Raw genomic sequence first — 18,790 nt, forward strand, 5'->3', positions numbered from 1 at the left:
GTGTGTCTGCACTGGTATCGTACTCTCATTTATGGGATCAATGTCGGTATCTAGAATGGGTGGTGCAGTGGTTGGATTTCCATTCCTGTGGTTAATGTCAGTACTTACAGTGGTGGTGTCGCGCTCCCATTTATCTAACGTCAATATCCATATCTACTAAGGAAAAAATATCAATGCTTGTAAGTAATATAAGTATCTATAGTCGTGGTTTACACTGATGTCGTACATCCATCTATGGGGTCAATATGAGTATCTATCATCGTCTGCATTGGGTGTCGCAGTTCCATTTATGGAATCAATATGAGTATTCATAGGGACTGCAGTTGTGTCGCACTTCCATTTCCAAGGTCAATGTCAATATCTACAGAGGTTTACATTAGTGTCGCTCTCCCATCCCTGCGGCCAATGTTGGTATCTATAAAAGAAGTATCGTCAACGATGCAACAATTGTTCCCCAACTCATTTGACAGAATCGTTAAAACTCATGTCACATTTATAGCCTAATAATAACATGGTTGTTTACACCATTCCTGAACAACGATAAGCACAAAACTTTCTTTTCGTTAGTTAAAGAATGAGTGACAAACCAACCTTGAGTAATATTGTCAATCCAATTAAATCATAGTTGCAAAGGGGAAAGCTTGAAAGAATAGCAGTTCAATGACCTTGAGGGGAGAGCTTGAGAGATATTTTATTAAAAAAAAACAATTATATAAGATAACCAATAAAAGAGTCAAATTTTTTAATTGGTGGAAATATATTTATAAATCTAAAAATCCCTTAGGGAGCATTTGACCCACGACATGAGTAGTCTGGATTTGTTATGTTTGAAGGTTTGATACTGGGATGTTGTATTTGAGGTGAAAAGTTTACTATATCTCTAATTGATTTTTGTAGACGATTTTGTATGACTCAATTTATTTTGAATTTTGTATTTCTTAATTTATATATTTTCTAACCATTACTTTCTTTATTTTTTATTCACATATCTCAACACAAATTAAATATTAAACTCAATCAAAATTGTTCACAATAATTTGGAGCAAAATTTAATATTGATATCATAGTTTTAAGAGTCATTGGAATAGAGAAACTAGTTTCCACAATTATATTAGAGGTATGTGTTAAGAAAAATTATATTGGGAGTAAATTTCATCAAATCATTTTTTAAAGCAGGTTTTTTTTCTAACTTTTTTTCCGATCAAACTGGGAAATCTACTCAATTTTAATTATTTACTTTAAAATTTTGAAAATATAAAATATACGGTAAGCTTTTATTTGAATATTAATTGACTTCAAATATAATAGTTTTGTTATTTTGCATATTGTTAAAAATCAAATAATCTTTTTAACGTGAATGATTTAAAATAAAATATTATTTAATTTTATAAGTTCAAAATAAAATATCATCACTTTTATAATTTGAATATAGCTAATTTTAAAATTGATTATTTTTTTTAATTTTAATAGCAAATTAAATATGTATATTTTGATTTTAATATGAATAAATCCCTAAAAAAAGTCCATAAAAAGCTAATATTCTTATCTTGAAATTGTTTATTGAAAATTAAATATATATTTTGAACCATTGTTATTTAGATAGATATAAAGGAAGAGAATAAGATTTTTTTTACAAAAAGATAATATTATTATTTGTTGTAAAAAAAAATAGTTTAAATAAAATGCTGCGAGGAGAATGTTTTTTTAATAAAAGAGAATAATAAAGAAATAAAACAACCAAAAGAAAAAAAAGAAATAAATAAAGAAATAAAGAAGTGTGTAACTCATGGAGTTGACCATGAGTTAAAGTCTGGAAATCTAGGTTTTTCAAATTCATACGACAAACATGAGTTTGAGTTTAGCTTGGAATGGCATCCGGCTTGGACCAAACAATATTTTATACTTTTTTTTAGTACAACGTGTGAGGTTAGAGATTGAACTCACAATCTTTTAACTGTGAGACATATGTCAATTACCACTAAACTATACTCACTTTGGCAACAATATCTTATACTTGTTTTATTGAGTTCAGCCTAAGCATGAGCATGAGACATGTATTTTATTAAGTTGAGTTCATCCCAATAGTATAGTTTTAGTTTTAAAGGTCGATGTTAATGGAAATTTTGGTGAGTCGATTTTATGGAAATTTCAATAAAATAATTTTAACACGTTAATGTCGATGGATATTTCTAAAAAATAATACAAATACAAAAATTTTGAAGATATTTAAATGATAAAATAAGCTTGTTATCTTTTTTTAAATAAATTTTAGTTTTATTATTAATTTTTATGTTTATATGAATGATAATTAGTTGATATTTTTTTTATATCATCAATATTTTTACTATATAATAAAAATATCGATTGAAATGTTGACATGTCGATATAAATTCCCCCGTGTGTATAAATATATATATAGCAATAATAACAAATAGTTACATTATACAATAATGAGTTTCTTTATTACGAAATAAATATGCAAGATCAGAAATACATGATGAAAAAAATAACCAAATTATGAAACATAAAACAAGGCACAGATTATCCAAACTCACATATCTTTTAGTCCCTTTGAATATAAAATACATTAAGAAAAGTCTAATTTATGCTATTTTTAAAAAATGAAAAAAATTGACCTTTTTAAAAATGCATATTAAAAGTCCAAGGGATAGTTTGGGTAGCTTGGAACTTCAAGGAATATCTTTGAGGTCTCGGATTCAAGTCACAAGGAACACAACTCCACCCACCAATGATCTCTTGCGTATGTACGAGTATGGGCACGGTGGAATGTAATTTCACCCAACAATGACCTCTTGCGTATGTACGGGTATGGACACGGTGTGCATACCTCCCAGGTATAGGGACAAAAAGGCCAAAGGGCCGCCAACTCGTGGGTAATAAAATATATATATATATATATACATACATACATACCTACATATTAAATTTATGATATATATTATAATTTAAAAAGGTTAAATTTAATATAATGGAAAGTCTATTTGTAAAATTTTAACACAAATTCTACACATAACGGAAATCCTTTAATATCAAGTAAGGGTTACATTTTAAAAAATATATTAAGTGTGTGTCGTGTTGAAATTTTGATAGAAAAAATGAGATTAAAAGTAAAATTGAGGGACCAAAATAGTCACATTTTAAAAGTATAGGGACTAGAATGTGTTGGCTTTTTTGCCCTTAATCTCGGTTAATTAATTAAATTAATTAATGTTTTGATGATAACAAACGCACATAGTATTAATTGTTTTTTGTGTGTAAGAATTATTGTTATAAAGCATAAATTTATTATGAGCTTCAATAATATTATATAATTTACTGATAATACATATTTTGTTTATTGATAATTTTAGTGTTTTAAAGTGTCCACAACGTAGAGTTCCATATGATGATTCCAATCGATTTTGAATTACACAAATCGAAGCTCAAACGAAGAAGTTATAGCCGAATGAAGTTAGAAGGATAAATTGTGGAAGTGGATGATGTGACAATTGAATCCTACATAGACAAATAGAAAAGTGACGTGTGCAAGTTGTATTGTTATTAAAAAAGGGATATAAAAAAATAAATAGAAAAATTGAAAGGAAAGGAAAAGAAAATAATATATATATATATATATATATATATATATATATATATATATAAAAGTTACCACGGTGACTTAGAAGCATAAAAAAAATCATTTAATGCAACTGATGCATGGGTCAGTTTAAAAACAAAAGAAAAAAAAAGAGATTCTTAACTAGCCCGTTTGAGAGATTTAAAAATATATATTATATTATTATTATTATTTTATTCAATTAAATCACAACATTTGATTTTTAATCATTTCAAATCCAATGGTCTAAATCTAAATCTAATTTCAAAATTCTCTTCAATTTTTCCTCCTCTATTTAAATATCATTCTTCTCCCAAACTTTGATATCTTTTTCTCCCCAATTTTCTCTCCAATTTTTACATTGTTAATCTCTCTTGAAAGCTTAAATTTTTCTTTTAAATTCTTGAGGGAGATTTTATTTGAGAGATATTTGAGCTTCCAAGCCAAATTGAGGGTTTTATTTGTAAGAATTTTTCTTACAAATTTGTGAGCAAGAATTTGTACACCCACTCTTTGAGAAAGTTTGTAAGTTTGTTCTCAAATTTCAAATCTTGTAAGGGTTGCTCTTGAGCCTGAAAAAGAGTGTTGTAATGGTTTGATCCTAAACCGTGGAAAGGATCGAGTTTCTTCTTGCTCCCAGAAAAAGATGACTTTGTACCGGTTTGACTCCTATCGTGGAAAGAGTCAAGTTTCCTAGTGGAACACCCAAGAGGAGCTTGGGAAGTGGAGCAGGTCGATATTGCCGAACCACTATAAAATTTCCGGTGTCATTTTCTCTAACCCTACTCTATTTAATTTTCTTTATTAAAAATTGCATGAAATTAATTGTTCGAATTTGTTAATCATGTTTATGGTCAATATTTATATTTGAATTATTTGGGTGGTGAAATTAATTAGGGTGTTTGTATTTCTAATTTGTTGTTTAATTTTGTGTAAAAATCATTTGTTCATAAAAAGTTTACATAATTGTTTAAATTGCGTCCACCGTAGTAAAAAATTAAGAAGATTGAGCGACCAAAGTTGAAAGTATAGCAGTTGCTTCTTAACCGTAAAATACTTGCCAAAATTGCTATATTAAATATGAACCGTCTTTATATGATTTTCAATGAGATCATAAAATAAGAAGACTGAAAAGAATCCAGCGGAATGCTTAAAATGGAGTTCTCTGGAGAATGAACTTCGAGAAGGTAGAGTAGTATCATAAAATATGGTAATATGATAAAGTGGTCAAAATGAGCAAATATGTTCAATAAAAAAGATTTATTCTTCTTCCCCTATTTTTTTTCTTATGCCATGACAATCAAATCTAGATTTTTAGATTTTTCGAACAAAGTATCAATCGGATTAGAATTTTAATTCAATTGAAGAGTAAGTTTATTTATTTCTGGTTCTAAGACCAAATGCATGGATAATTTGATCTGTACAAAAAGATTTAGGTTTGGGGGTCTTTTGTGTATGGGGAAAGTATTAGTACCCCACAACACTCGTTCAATGAACGATAATTTATTTTTTCACATTATTTTCAAGAAAATGACCTTTAAAAAAAGATTTTATTTTTATTTTTAAATGTCCCACGTTTTATTGATCATTATTTAATGGACAATAATTATGAGTGACCTAAAGCCATTAAGAAAATTTTGTTTATTTGAATTTAAATTGGCATCCCAAAATAAATTGATCACCTCAAGAATATTAGGGAATCGACCTCTCGAATTCTCCAATCTCCCTCATAGGAACTTTTTTAGGAAAATATTAAAATAAGATTTAGAAAAAGATTTTATTTTTGACTTTTAGAAAATCATGAGTGCTTTAAAAAATGTCAACTTCTTAGGAAGAAATATCTTTATAAAGATGTTTTTTTTATCATTTAAATGTTTTTTTTAGCAAAATTTTTCTTATAAAAGAAGATTTACAAAAAAAAAAAAAAAACGAAATATATTTTTATTTTTTAAAGAAAAGATATTTATTTGTTTCAAAATATGATTTTTTATTTTTATTTTTTGGAAAAGGAAATGCAAACAAGTCTATATTAGTATTTCAATTACTTTTTAAAACCAAACAATATAGGAGAAAACAGCTAAAAATACATCATTCCATTAAGAAGCATATTAAAAATCAAATCTTGGCCTCCCGGAATATTGATCTTTAGCCTCAAGAATCCAAGAACATCGACCTCCCGAACATTTCAAGGTTCCATCGCTGGGAGGTTCCCTTTTGTAAAATTTGAGTTGAAGATATTTAATAAAATCAAGAAAAATAACATTTATTGTATAATATTACATAATATATACATTTGTCAAATATCATACACATAATCTAAATGAACATGTTAGAAATATAATCAATAAAATCTCATCTTACAAATAGTTCAAGCAATCATAATATGAAATTTGCAATGGGGAAAACGAAAAACAAGATAAGAAATATATCCCGAAAATGATGTCGAATGAATTAAAGTTGTACTTGGAACATAGGTAGGCACAAAAATATGTGACGAAGTACATCAACCTACTTTATTCGGCAAGAACATGAAAACTTACCGTTTTGCAAGAAAATTCCGATTCTTACCTCCTCCTTCAAATGCGGCGCGAGTCAAACGGTGAAAAAGAAAATTGTGGAGAAAATAGCGATAGAGCAAAAATTGAGAGAAAGTGAATAAGGAGAGAGGAAAAAAAAATAAAACAAAAGTAATAACCAAAAAAAAGAAAGGAAGATGATGAAAAAGTTATGGTGAGTGGAAGAGAGAAAATAAATACATAAAAATAGAGAACGAGAGAGACTGTGTGATGGATTGTGAGAAATGAGTGGGAAGTGATGAGAGAGAATTTGTGGAAGAACGATAAAGTAATGAACCAAGAGGGAAAAAAAAAACAAAAAGGAAGCAAACCAGCAAAAAATGAGAGTAGTAGCCTTTCTTTGATGTGTTTCTCCATCCCCTAAACCTAGCCACCTAGCTCCTATATGGTGCTTCAAAACCCTAATTGACAAATGGAAAATATATTTTCATTCTTTATACAATCAATCAAATCTTATGATTTTGTTTCAAATTTTGATTTTTACCCAAATTATGCTAAATAAGAATTAAAACTTTTCCATATGAGTAAGATTTTATTTTCTTTTTATTGAAATATTTTATTTTGAGAAAATATGGAAATTCACATTTCATCCAAAAAATCTTTTTGATTTTATTACTTTTCTTATTTTATTTAAATGATTTGATTTTGAAAAGAAAATCAATATTGAAATCGAATACTTTTTGTTATATTATTTTTTTATAAAACACACAAAAAAGGGAAAATATTGACCATAAAATAAAAACAAAATTTTTACAAGAAAACTATTACAAATCAAATAAAAAAGAATGATGAAATTGAATACTGGACAAATTTAGGGGTCTACAGTTTGCCCCCCTTTGTTCATCCTTATAGAATTAAAAGGTGGACAAAGGCGTAGACCTTAATTTGTTCGATATTATAATTTCATCGAATAATATATGAGAATAAAATTTAAAAGTAAGAAGAAGAAAAATGGTTAGGGGTAAACGCTAAATCGTAATTTAAAGACAGTCAGGGGTAAACGCTAAACTGCTGATGTGGGACGACCAAGGGTAAATGCTAAACCGTAATTTAAAGACAGCTAGGGGTAAACGCTAAACTGCCTGATGCAGGACGACCAGGGGTAAACGCTAAACCATAATTTAAAGACAGCCAGGGGTAAACACTAAACTGCCTGATGCGGGACGGCTAGGGGTAACACTAAACCGTAATTTAAAGTCAGTTAGGGGTAAACGCTAAACCGTAATTTAAAGACAGCCAGGGCTAAACGCTAAACTGCCTAACACGAGACGGCCAAGGGTAAATGCTAAACCGTAATTTAAAGACAACCAGGGGTAAACGCTAAACTGCCTGATGCGGGATAACCAGGGGTAAACGCTAAACCGTAATTTAAAGACAGCCAGGGGTAACGCTAAACTGCTTTATGTGGGATGACCAGAGATAAACACTAAACTGTAATTTAAAGACAGCAAGAGGTAAATGCTAAAGTGTTTGATGTGGGACGACCAGGGGTAAAGGCTAAACCGTAATTTAATGACAGCCAGGGGTAAACGCTAAACTGTCGAATGTGGGACGACCAGGGGTAAACCTTAACCGTAGTTTAAAAATAGCTAGGGGTAAATGCTAAACTGTCGGATGCGGGACGACCAGGGGTAAACACTAAACCATAATTTAAAAACAACCAGGGGTAAACGCTAAACTGCCTGATGTGGGACGGCTAGGGGTAAACACTAAACTATAATTTAAAGACAGCCAGGGGTAAACACTAAACTGTCGGATGTGTGACGGTAAACGCTAAACTGTCGAATGTGGGATGGCAAGGGATAAATGTTAAAATGTAATTTAAAGACAGCCAGTGTGGGACGACCAGTGGTAAATACTAAACCGTAATTTAAAGACAGCTGGGGGTAAATGCTAAACTGTCGAATGTGGGACAGCAAGGGGTAAACGCTAAACCGTAATTTAAAGATAGCTAGGGGTAAACGCTAAACTGCCTGATGCCGGACGGCCAGGGGTAAACACTAAACCGTAATTTAAAGACAGCCAGGAGTAAACGCTAAACTGTCGAATGTGGGACGACTAGGGGTAAACGCTAAACCGTAATTTAAAGACAGCCAGGGTTAAACACTAAACTACCTTATGTGGGACGGCCGACTTTCTTCCCAAGAGGAGAAAAATGGAGTCGCCACCAGTTTTTATTTATAGGGTGTGAGTGGCGACCTGAAATGCATGGATAAGTTGATCTGCACAAAAAGATTTAGGTTCGGGGGTCTTTTGTGTATGGGGAAGGTATTAGCACCCTACAACACTCGTTCCCTTAACGATAATTTATTTTTATATTATTTTCAAGAAAAATGGCCCTCAATGAAAAAGTGTTTTATTTTATTTTTAAATGTCCCATGCTTAATTGGTCCTTATTCTTAAGATAAATAAGGAATAAATAATTATGGGTGGCTTAAAGCCATTAAAAAAATTTTAATTATTTGAATTTAATTTGAGCTTCCAAAATAAATTCATCACCTCGAGAATATACCTTTCCCATTCCCCCAATTTCCATCAAGGAATTTTTTTAGGAAAAATATTAATGACAAGATTTGATTTGTTAAATTTTAGAAATATCACGAAGGAAATACCTTTATGAAATGTTCATTTTTTAAATGTTTTTTTCCACGACAAAATTTTCCTTATAAGGGAAAGTCTTACGCGAAACAATGAAGACATATTTTTTAAAGAATTTATTTACTTCAAAATGATAAAAAATGAGAACAATTTGCATTTAGTGGATTATTTTATTTAGAAAAGACATAGATAAAAATAAAATTTATTTAAAAAAACGTTTCTTTAGGGAAAGATAATAAAAATCAAATCTCGGCCTCCCAAAATATTGATCTTGAATCCAAGAATATCGGCCTCCCGAACATTTCATGGTTCTCTCGTCGGAAAAATTTTCCTTTAAAAAAAACAATAAATTATTTTTAGACAAAACAAAGAAAAACACATTGATAAAAATATTTATTTAAACGAAAACACATTTTTTTAGGAAAATATATTTAAGATCAAATCTCGGCCTCCCGAAATATTGATCTTTAGCCTCAAGAATCTAAGAACATCGGCCTCCCGAACATTTCAAGGTTCTCTCGTCGGGAAGGTTCCCTTTTGTAAAATTTGAGTTGAAGATATTTAATAAAATCAAGAAAAACAACATTTATTCTATAATATTACATAATATATACATTTGCCAAATATCATACACATAATCTAAATGAACATGGTTAGAAATATAATCAATAAAATTTCATTTTACAAATAGTTCAAGCAACCATAATATGAAATTTGCAATAAGGAAAAGGAAAAACAAGACGAAATAAAACAAGATAAGAAATATATCCCGAAAATAATGTCGAAAGAATTAAAGTTGTACTTGGAACATAGGTAGGCACAAAAAATATATGACGAAGTACATCAACCTACTTTATTCGGAAAGAACATGGAAACTTACCGTTTTACAAGCAAACTCCGATTCTTACCTCCTCATTCAAATGCGGTGTGAGTCAAACGATGAAGAAGAAAATTTGGAGAAAATAGTGATAGAGTAAAAATTGAGAGAAAATGAATAAGCAGAAGGGAAAAAAAATAAAACAAAAGTGGTAACAAAAAAAAGAAAGGAACAAGATGAAAAAGTTATGGTAAGTGGAAGAGAAAAAATAAATAAATAAAAATAGAAAACGAGAGAGAGACCGTGTGGTGGATTGTGAGGAACGAATGAGAAGTTGTGAGGAGAATTTGTAGAAGAATGATAAAGTAACAAACTAAGAAGAAAAAAAAAAACAAAAAGGAAGCAAACCTTAAGAGAAAGCAAAAGATGAGAGTAGTAGACTTTCTTTGATGTGTTTCTCCATCCCCTAAACCTAGCCACCTAACTCGTATTTATAGTGTTTCAAAACTCTAATTTACAAATGGAAAAAATATTTTCATTCATCACACAATCAAATCTTATGATTTTATTACAAATTTTTTATTTTTACCCAAATTATGTTAAATCAATTTTAAAATTTTTCCATATGAGTAGGATTTTGTTTTATTTTATTGAAAAGATTTTATTTTGAGAAAACATGGAAATTCATATTTAATAAAAGAAATATTTATGATTTTTTTATTTTTTTATTTTATTTAAATGATTTGATTTTTCGAAATCAAATACTTTTTTTATATTATTTATTTACTTTTTTGATAAAACACAAAAAAAGTGAAATATTGAGCATAAAATAAAAACAAAAGTTTTTACAAGAAAATTACTATAAATCAAAGGAAAAAAATGATGAAATTGAATATCGGGCAAATTTAGGGGTCTATAATGGTAATACGTACCTTACCAACCAAGTCAAGGACATACCCGAAAAAAACAAAATTATGGACGATTAATATTCTTTTCTCCACTCTTACTAATTTGAAAACAAGGCAAGATAAATAATATCAAATACTTTAAACAACTCATCAGATTTTATTCAAGGTAGCCTGGCCTTTTTTTTTCTTCTTTTAAAGACAAATTACACCACATAGAATAATTTTAATGTATATTTTTAAAAAATGTCATAGTTTTTCAATTTTAAATGTAACATAAGTTTGCATCTTTTAGTATTCGTTTTACATTGGGTTGACGCATAAATTTGGCCCAAGCAGAACTATCAAATTTGCACAACTCTCCTAAAATAATAGAATAAAGATTCGGTGGAACTTGCAATTTGCAAAATAAAAAAATACATACACGTGTTGCTAGCCTCACACAATTTAATATTTAAGTCATAAATCATGACAATTTACGTGAAGCATATCAAAAAGTAGAGTTTTGTAACGTACTTTTTCATCTATTTATAAAGGAAGAAACCAAAGTTACACGATATCTTCTTTTTTAATTCCTTAGATTGATTAGACAAATTCAAATTCTAAAGTAGGATTCAAATTTTTTAGATATGGGTAATTTGAATTTTTTAGATAATAGAAATTCAAATGGGAGAAACCGTAACTTTTTCCTACTCATGCCACATTGTATTGAGTTTGAATTTGATTTGAATTACCGGTTTTTTTTATAAATATTCTAACTTTGTGCTATATTTAAATTACATGTTTATTTTGTGCTGTGTAATTGCTTTTTTTTTTTAATTCAAAACTAAAATTTACGGCAATTATTTCTTTAATAACTTTTAAGTAATATTAATTTCTTTTCAAATATTTTTTATTTAGAAAATAAGTAAAATTATTATTTATTTTAAGACGTTTTTTTTTAAAGTTTATTTATTACAATTATTTTTAAACATTTTTAAATTTTAATTATTATTTATTTACATTTGAATTTGATTTAGTTGGAATTATGCTATTTTTTATAAAACTTCAAACATTATTTGAAAATAAATATTTACTTATTTCACTCAATAGCTTATCACACAAACAAATACCCCTTATATTTTTAGAATTATCACCTTAATTATCTCATTATCTATTGTCTACAGTGGCAGATCCAAGATTCTAGGTCGAGGCACAAATGCATATAAAGATTGAAAAAATATCAATCTTATACTAGAACTTGACAATGTGTATTGATTTTCATCTTACAATTGGATAATGTTGTAATTTTCACCTTGAACTTTAAATTATGTCACAAAATCTACCATATCATGTGTCAAATGAATTAGAAAACACAGGTGTTTTGATATAAAAATAATTGACCTGATTTAGAGAAAATCGAAATTAGAGTTGTTCTAAGTTTGAAAGTTTTGAGTGAGTTATTTGACATTAAATTTTATGCCTTAATCAAACTTCATTTGAGAAACTTGATTTTTGTTAAATTAGTAAGTTTTTGTAGATTTTTAAACTTAATGGATGAACTAACATAAATTTAATAGAAAGATAAAAACTATAACGTCTATCTAAGTTTAGGGTTATGTACTTAAATTTATTAAAAGAAATACATTCTACGATATAAATTTAACTATTTGGTAAAAAAAAAATTTAAAATTACTTTTTTAAATGAAAATGATTAGACATATTTTGTAAAAAAGAAAAAAACACTTATTTCAAAGAATTAGACATTATCCGTTAAAAAAAACATTTAATTATTTAAAGGATTGACATAGTTTAGTTAAAAAAAAATTAAAAAGAAATGAAAAATTTAACAAATAAAAAATGCAGACGGCACGATTCGATCATAGACATGAGGCAAATATTTTATCAGGAAAAAAAATAAAAGAAAAGATAAAAGGGATATGGGATGAATGGTTTGGGAACACGGGATATATAGGAATTGGTCCCTTTGACCTCTTACTTAAAAAGTATACCTTTACCACCTTTGCAAATCATCTCATTGCTACGTAATTTTCTATTTTAATATTTAAAAACAATCTGTTTTTATTTTTGTTTTTTTGATGATTTTGTCTTTTTTTTTGTGTCATAATCAACTTCGTCATTTATTTGTCTATATTTGTTACAGAAAATATGACAAGGATGATAAAGGCACCAAAGGTCCCTAGGACAAAAGTTAGGAGGATTGTAGTGAATAAGATGATAGAAAACTTATCTCTTATAAATTTTGAACTGGGTCACGAATTGGATTTAATATACTTAGTTCAGTATATAATCCAAGTTAATAATCAGCTTCAAATGATTATTTGGGAGGAGGTTTACTGTTACATGATCAAAGGCCGAGTTAAGATCACTCTTACCTCTCAAGTGCCTTAAGACCTTCTTAGATAATGTCTGAAGTCGACACAGTGGAGGTGACCTTTACGAAATAGTGACCAAAGCTTTTGTTTATAAGCTCGGTATACGAGCTGCTTTTGAAAGGCAGAACACTTCAGTCTATAGAGAAAGGATCCGTCTCAACCAAAACAAACGTGGAGTGGTTGTTTACAACCACAAAATTCCAACAGTTCTTTATGAAATTTTTAAAAATTAATTTCCTATTCGTTAGATGCAATTGTAAATGTTTTCATGTACATGTTTATGTATATATTGTTGCTGATATATATACTAAATGAAAAATTGTGCCAGTTTTCGAGGTTTTATTATGGGTAGTTGAATGATGATTGTGTCTCCTTATTCTCGTATACTTTTTTGGGTAAAGTATTTATTTATTTTACAATTTGATAAGTTTGTCTATAATTATTTTGTTTATTTTAATTGACGATGATTTGGAAACTTAGTGAAATTTCGGCTCGATGTTGAACAAAATATTAATGATAAAATTTATTTGAAAATTGTAAAATATTAAGGGGTAGTGTGTTATGCATGTGGATTGATATATGTGCTGATATGGCCTGTAGACTCTGAAAATATAGCATCTGCTTCAAAAAATATAATTGCGGAATTGAATAAAGGGGAGAAGTTTAATGGGGATAATTATGAGATCTAGGCCTTGAAAATCCAGTATGTACTGGAAAAGCAAGAGGCTCTAGAAGTATTAAGCAATGTGTTAACTGAGTCTGAGAAGGACAATAGTGCTCAACATAGGAGGGACAAAGAGGCTTATGACGCCTAGAAGAAGAAAAACTCATTTGTTCACATAACTTTGCTGAGCAGCATGAACAATGATGTCATCCGTGAGTTTCGCTCTTATAACCTTGCCTAGGACATGTGAGAAGCGTTAAAGTTTAAATTTGGTGAAACTTCTATCATCAATGTTAGTCGACTTATCTTCAAGCTTGACACTATTGCGATTAGTGAGCTGAAAGAACCTGATCATGTCTTGACTGATGAACAACATGTTAAACCTGATATTCGATCTCTTTCCTATGACGAAGAGCACATGAAGGTGCATTTTACTCGTGATGAGGTAATTAAACCTCTTAATGATGTTACGTGTCATCTTGGATGGAAAGAAGACCGTATGGAGGCAATGCGGCTTGACAATGTTGAAACCTATGTGGCTGGCCCAAGTTCTTATGGGAACAATGGGTACAAGCGTAAACATCAAGAAGTTTTTAAGGGGAAAAGAGATCACAGGATTAAGAAACGCAAGCAAGGTCAAAATAATAAAAGTAAAGGGAAACGTCTCATGGTTCGTCCTAAATATAAGAAAGCAAACATCAGGTGCTATAAATGTCACCAAAAGGGTCATTATGCTCGTGAGTGTACTGAACCCAAAAAGGTACAGACTTTCAAAACGTTTAAGATTTGTTCTTTTACTTCTGAAAGTTGTGTTTCCAACTTTGTTTTGTTGACTGACTCTTATTCTCTGTGGGTTGTAGACTCAGGAGCAACCGACCACGTAGCTAAGGATCGTGGGGTGTATGTGAAATTTCGTCGAATTCCATCAAGAGCTAGGTGGCTGTATGTAGGAACCAATGCTCGAGTGCCTGTAAAGGACATTGGTTCCTGCAAGTTGAACATGCGGAATGAATGCACTCTACTTCTGCATGATGTGTTGTATGCACCTGATATTTGGCGAAATTTGCTTTCTGTTACTGTCCTTTTCAAACTTGGTTACACTTTTACTTTGACTGAAAACTCGTTAACTCTATCTTTGAACAATATACATTATGGTTATGGTTTTATTTTTAATGGTTTTATTGTATTGGATGTTGTTGAGACGATATCTTACAATTATGCAAGTTTTTCCCTTATAACTGAAGGTATCGGATCCCGCAGCAGAAGCGCGCGAATGCGTGTGCTTCGATCTTGTCTTAGAATTACAACAAAGAAAAGCCACATAAACATGAATAACAAGAAGTTAGTGATACATACCTTTGAAGACACCTCTTCAATGTAGATATCAACGCCATCACAAAGTCTTCATCGCTATCCTTTGGACGTTAAGAACTCGGTTTGTGGGAACCGTCTTATAATTGGAAGGGAAATCAAGAGAACGAGAGAAATTTTCTCGAGAACCGGGAAAGAAAACAGAAGGGGAGAGCCTCCCTTTTATAAGGAAGGAACAGTAGAGGGGAAGTCACTTGCCACTTCCCCAATGGTGGGAAGTGGGAAAACCTCTCATTTTCATTTTCCATTTTTCTTTTCCTTTTTATTTTAATTTAATTAAAATAGTTTTAATTAAATTAATAATTAATTAAATCATATTTAATTAATTACCAAAAAAAAGTATTAATTTAATTAAATTAAATTAAATTTAACTTAACTTAACCAAATTAACATAAGTCATTAATTAATTAAATCATATTTAATAAAATTAAACTTAAATTAATTAACCATATTAGAATCAAATTCCAATATACATCTCTCTCATAATTTTGAATTCAATTCAAAATAATTTTGAATTCAATTCAACATTAACTTTATATTATAATGTATCAACATACATTATATTAATTGCACTCATACAATTAACCTTAATTCCCTTTAACTAATTTGAACAATTCAAATTCTTTTCAAGACTAACCGTTCTTAACTGTCCTTTACGAGCTAGCAAGGGGACCTAATGGACCTACAGATCGGAAGCTCCAACGATACGAGATTAATTGATTAAACTCATTAACCATATTAATCAGCATTCGTTAACTGTCAGTCACTCCACTAAAGACCCGCAATCCTTCACGAGTGTTCGTAACCACCGTTGGGTCAAATTACCGTTTTACCCCTGTGTTACATCTTGTACCTTAAGTACCGCTGATCCTCTAATGAACAACCCGGTTATGATCCAACCAATAACCGGAAGTCCCTCTAGGGCCAGCGAGAAGGTGGGGCCCCTTGTTCAAGTCCCGAAGTCAGCACTTAAGAGAACACTCATCTACTAACCATAAAGTCGGGAAGGAGTGAATTCCATCTTATGTAGTTATGTTCCCAGCTCCCCACTCGGTCTCGTCCCTAAAATGGCAGACATATTGAGTCGGTGACTCAAGCCACTCTCACCCAAACAAATCAAAGGACGAGCCTTAACAGGAAGAAGTCCATAACTCACTCAGGATTGAGATTGAGTTGCTTGGTCATCCTATTGAAATTTAAATCTATTAGCTAACGATGTTACAGCTAAACATTAATTATTTCGTGGTCCGGTCTTATACAAACTCATTGTATAGGATACTTCCACTCGAATTTCTCCACATGAATGACCTGGATCAAGTCATTTGTAACTATTACAAAGTGAGCCATATTCATAGTGTTACCAGGATAAGGTACCCAACCTTATCCATATACTATATAACCTTTATGTTACTACTGGAACATTATCCACCTGTATATCAAATATATATTGTATATATATACACTGTATATTAAATATATATGTTGTATATTAAATATATACTGTATATCTGTTATATAATATTCCAGTTACATCACATAACTTAGGATGTTAGTTTATTGGATTTGGGTTAATGCAATTCTATCAATAACAACTTTATTGAATGGATATTTGTTTTATGTTTACAAACCACGAGTTTAGGGCATAAAACCCAACAATAACATCATCTGTTGATGCGAATGTTGACATGATTATGTGGCATGCTAGATTAGGTCATATAGGTCAACATAGAATGACTAGATTGGCAAAGGAAGGTTTATTAGGTCAATTTGACAAAATAGAATTACCTTTATATGAAAGCTGTCTAGCGGGAAAAATGACAAGAAAACAATTTGGTAAGGGAACTAGAGCTGAAACTCCATTGCAATTAATTCATTATGATATTTGTGAACCCATGAGTATAAAGGCTAGACATGGAAGTGAATATTTTATCACTTTTATAGATGATTTCACACGTTATGGTCAGGTTTATTTGATTTCCCACAAGTTTGTAGCATTGGAATCAATTAGATAAAAAGGTTAAAGCCTTAAAAACTGACTGAGGGCGTGAATATCTTTCTACTCAGTTGAGACAGCTATGTGATGAAAATGGTATAGTTAGACAACTAACTACTCTTAGAACACCACAACAGAATGGAGTAGCTGAAAGAAAAATAGAACTCTTCTTGAAATGGTCAGGTCAATGATGGCTCAAGCGAAATTGCCAATCACCTTTTTGGGTGATGCTCTATTGACCACTGCTTATATCCTTAATCATGTGTCTTCCAAATCTGTTGCTTCCACACCTTATGAGTTCTGGACTGAAAGAAAACCCGACCTTAGTGGTCTAAGGCCATGGGGTTGTACTGCTTATTTACATGAGTCATCACATCCATATGAAAACTTAGGTCCAAGAGGTAAAAAGAGTATATTTATAAGATATTCAGAACACTCAAAAGGATATGTGCTCATTGGTGAACAAGAAAGTGGGAATGTAACTGAATTTGAATCACGAGATGCCACTTTCTTGGAGAATGATTTTCTAAGGAGAGGTGAGATCAGTGATGAGATATTCCTATATGAAAATTATAATCATAATGATTTGCTTTCATCAAATCCATCGTGGGACAGTCTCAGTACTATACCAATAGTATCTCATCCAAGTGGGAGATATCTAAATACTACGTGTGATTTGGACGGCCACAAACCAATCGTGACTCAATTGATCAGTTGTCACATGATTCAATGAAATCAACACGTGAACAATCAACATAACCACAAATAAGTCGTAGTAATCGTCGTAGAATATCGAAACGTCATTTTGAAGATGAAATTTATATGATTACACCCGATGATGATGAAGAGCCGAGAAGTGTTCAGGAAGCTCTTCAATGTCCAAATAGAGAAAAATGGATGAAAGCAATAGAAGAAGAAATGAAGTCAATGAAAGTTAATAATGTTTGGGAGTTAGTCGATATCCCAAAAGGACGTAAAATAATTGGTAACAAGTGGATTTGATCTCACAAAAGAACGTAAAATAATTGGTAACAAGTGGATTCTTAAGGTTAAGCGCTAGACTGACGACTCTATTGAAAGATATAAAGCCAGACTTGTAGCAAAATGATTCACACAATAGGAAGGAATAGACTATGATGAGACTTTCTCGCCTATTGTGAGGTTTACCTCTATAAGACTCATTCCAGCTATAGTCGTCGATTTAGATTTGGAATTACATCAAATGGATGTAAAAATAGCATTTTCTAAATGGTGAATTATAAGAAGAAATTTACATGCAGCAACCTATCGATTTTGTTGGTCTAATGACAAGAAAATAAAGTATGTAAATTAATGAGGTTAATTTATGGCCTTAAACAATCTTCAAGACAGTGATACATCAGATTTCACCAAGTAATCATCTCATATGATTTTCATATGATCGATGAGGACCACTGTGTATGTCAAAACAAACAAAGATAAGTTTGTGATTCTTTCACTATATGTGGATGACATACTGTTGGATGGAAAGGATAAGGAGTATGTGTTAGCCATTAAGGAATGGTTATCCACAAACTTTCAAATGAAACATATAAGTAAGATAGCTTATATACTTGGAGTTAAGATTGAAAGAGATCGCTCCAAAATTATGTTAGCCCTGTCACAAGGCCAATACATGAAGAAAATTATTGTAAGGTTTAATATGCAAGACTGCAAACCCATTGATACTCCTATTGCAAAAGACAAAAATTTGAGTCAAAGAATGTGTCCTACGACTTTTGAGAAAATAGAGCTCATGAAAAAAGTTCCTTACCAGAGTGCTATTGGAAGTCTCATGTATGCTATGATGTGTACGAGACAAGATATCTGCTTTGTCGTTGGCATGGTAAGCAGATA

The sequence above is a fragment of the Momordica charantia genome, assembly GCF_013281855.1.
Source record: "Momordica charantia cultivar OHB3-1 chromosome 3 unlocalized genomic scaffold, Mcharantia_2.0 BLBB01000003.1, whole genome shotgun sequence".
Lineage (NCBI taxonomy): Eukaryota > Viridiplantae > Streptophyta > Magnoliopsida > Cucurbitales > Cucurbitaceae > Momordica > Momordica charantia.